This window comes from Stegastes partitus, unplaced genomic scaffold, assembly GCF_000690725.1.
Source record: "Stegastes partitus isolate 25-593 unplaced genomic scaffold, Stegastes_partitus-1.0.2 Scaffold437, whole genome shotgun sequence".
Lineage (NCBI taxonomy): Eukaryota > Metazoa > Chordata > Actinopteri > Pomacentridae > Stegastes > Stegastes partitus.
The window spans coordinates 293,763-296,934 of NW_007578168.1; positions in this window are offsets into that span (position 1 = coordinate 293,763).

Genomic DNA, 3,172 nt, shown 5'->3' on the forward strand with positions numbered 1-3,172 from the left:
TATATATATATATATATATATACAAATCTCATCTACCGACTCCAGCTATTCATTGACTTTGATCGAACCTAGACATTGGCCCACGAGTCCGTTAGTCTCCTAAGTTTACTTTCACTAGTGTGTCTCACTCACTTCTGTGACTAACGGATTACAACTACACAATTCATATATGTCCTTCTGTGTGTCTATGTATGTGATGCAAGTGGTGCTGATAGTGACCCATGGAAAGAAAATGGTTTGCTACTTGCCAGACAGGAACAGATAGGTGGCATTCAGTGGACTGCTGTGCTTCTCATTTCATTTAAATACTCACAGGCTCACACACACACACATACACACACACACAGACAAAGATTGCTGAACTTACCACACTGTTGTTACACATTTTTTCCCATTTACATTCACTACATTACATTTACATGTGAATTTTGTTTTCCTTTGTCCTCTCCCCAGCAATGCTTCCCAATCGTTCCTGGTCAACCCTGACGCATTCCTAGACCAGGTGAGATACGATATCCTTCCAGCAAGTTCTGGCTCTCTTTCATTTGAGGCAGCAACTCATCCCCAACCCGGACAGAACAATCGGTTTCTGGCAGAGAGTCATGGCCTCAGTTTAGAAGTGCTGACTCTTATCCCAGGCACTTCACACGCTGTTGCAAACCACCCCAGTGTACTCTGAAGATCGCATTCTCAAAAAACCAACAGTGCCCCATCATCTGCAAAAAACAGAGGTTCCTGAACCAGACATCCTCCTCACCTTGACTGCACCTAGACATCTTCTCCATGAAGACCACAAAGAGAGACAAGGAGCAACCTTTGTGGAGTCCAACACCCACTGGAAACGTGTTTTTCTTTGGTGCCGAGGATCCTGACACAGCTCTCACTTTGGTGCGACAGTTACCAAACAGCTTATAGCAGTGGCCCTGGTAGCCCATACTTCAGCAGCATCATCCACAAATTGTTGACCGTTCCACAGCCAGGACAGAATCCACATTGCTCCTCCTGGATCTGAGGTTTGACATCAGTCAGATCCTCCCTTCCAGCACCCTGGAATAAACTTTGCCACAAAATCTGAGCAGCATGTTGGCACACATCCTCTGGTCCCCCTTTTAAAAATGGGAACCACCACCAGGGTCTGTCACGCGAAAGAGACATGACACAAGAGACAGTTCATCACCAGTTGGGGATCAGTTGACAGCTCTGCTCCTTTCTTCACCAGAGTGTCTGACATACACCGCCGCCAGTCTGATGACATGACCACAAAGTCAGTCATCAGAGTTTAGCCTATGGTGCTCTGATACCAAGTGCACTTATGAGTAACCTTATCCTCGAGCATAGTGTTTGCTATTGCCAGTCCATGACTACCACAGAAGTCCAATGACAAAACACAACTGTGATTCAGATCAGCCAGGCCATTTCTCCCAATCACCCCCTCCAGGCTTCTCCATAGTTCTCCGGGGGGAGAACAATGTAGTCCCCATATGTACAATCTTCCAGTTTGCCACCCAGAGACTCCAAGTAAGTGGAGTATTCTTGCTGTTCGGTGCAAAAGTGCAGACAACAGTCAGAGTCAGAGTCAACGACATGCAGCTGTATATAAGGGACCCTCTTCTTTTTCAGGAAGAATTCCAAGACAGTAGTGTTCAGGTTGAGAGCTTGTGAGTATCCCTACCACCTGCTCAGCACCTTCCACTTTGGTGACTGCTTCAGGTTGTGCTCCAGGATTTCCCATGCTTTGCTATGTTCATTTTGTCCTCGACCTTGACAAGCCTTCCAGGGTTTGCTGCCAAGAAGCATCTCTCCATCACCACCAAAGCTTCTTGCTCCTTCAGCGCACTCTTAGATGTCTTGGTGGCCTCCCTCACTAGTCTCTTTCTTGCATGGACACACTCGCATGTGTGAGACACTCACATTTCTCATTTGACAGTACTCCAAGGCATATTCAGTGACTTGCAAATTTTCTTGTATTCATTCCCAGACCTGTGCTTTTCATTACCATTTGGACAGAGCTGCCTGGAGTATTATTTTGTTCTCAGAAAGTTATAGCTCAGAGTAATCATTCACCAGTTACTGGACCTTCAGGATACAGGTACCTTTATGCTACAGTCATTTGAGACACATTCACTGCACTCAGATGATATCCATTTCACTAACTGTGTGACTTCTGGTGCCATTTAGCTATATATGTGTTGAAGTAGTAGAGTATTGCAAGATTACTCTGGCTCAATCATTCCAGTCTTCCAACCTTCATTACAGCCTGCTAATACTGAATGAATTAGAGGTAAATGTGTTCATACAGAAAGTGATGAACAGTAAAAACATTGCCTTTTTAAAGAATCTTCCTGTACAGTAGTCTTTCCTGTGCAGTTCAATCAGTAGTCGCTTCTTATTTGAATGTATCTACATACATAGAAGATTTCTTTCTGTTTCTCCTATAGTACTTTTTTGTTTTGATTTCAATGCCATTTTTTTTCTTTTTTGAATGAAATCTTCCTTTCTTCCGTGCCCTACTTGTGTGCTGTCACACAGGCATATACTGCACAATATTTTTCTATCTTAACACTGCATGCACAGTTGATAGGCAAGTTTTATTCCTGAGGATTCATTTTATTTTTAATTCAAATTTTCTTCATTATTTCTTGCACAGAACCGAACAGAGTCGCAGGCAATATTATTGACACTCGCAATAAACAGCAGTGCCATCATGAAACAATATTCAAGACTCTCAGATTCACCCTATACTATTCTCACCCTCCCTGTACACCCACTCCGTCTGTTCATACCAACACACACCTTAGACAACAAGAAGACAAGAAGAAAATTCTATACATATATGTAATAGTATGAAAAAATAATAATAATAAGAAGAAAAGTAAACAAATGAGTGTGGGGAGGGGATATCTCCTGAATCCACTTATTATGAGTAGGTGGGGCAGAGTGAGACCATTTTAGAATAATTAGTCTTCAATCAAGTAGGCTGGAGAATGCAATGACATTCTGAGTGGACTGCAAATATCCATCCTGTCAGGATAGATTCCAGCCAGTTTGGCACTAGTAAAGTACAATCAAAATTTAACACTGTAGGAGGTTATGTCTCGCACAAATAGAAGATGTGTGGACACTATTTAACATCTTCTGCCAGTGCTCGTCAGGTAAAGAAGTCCTAAGATCC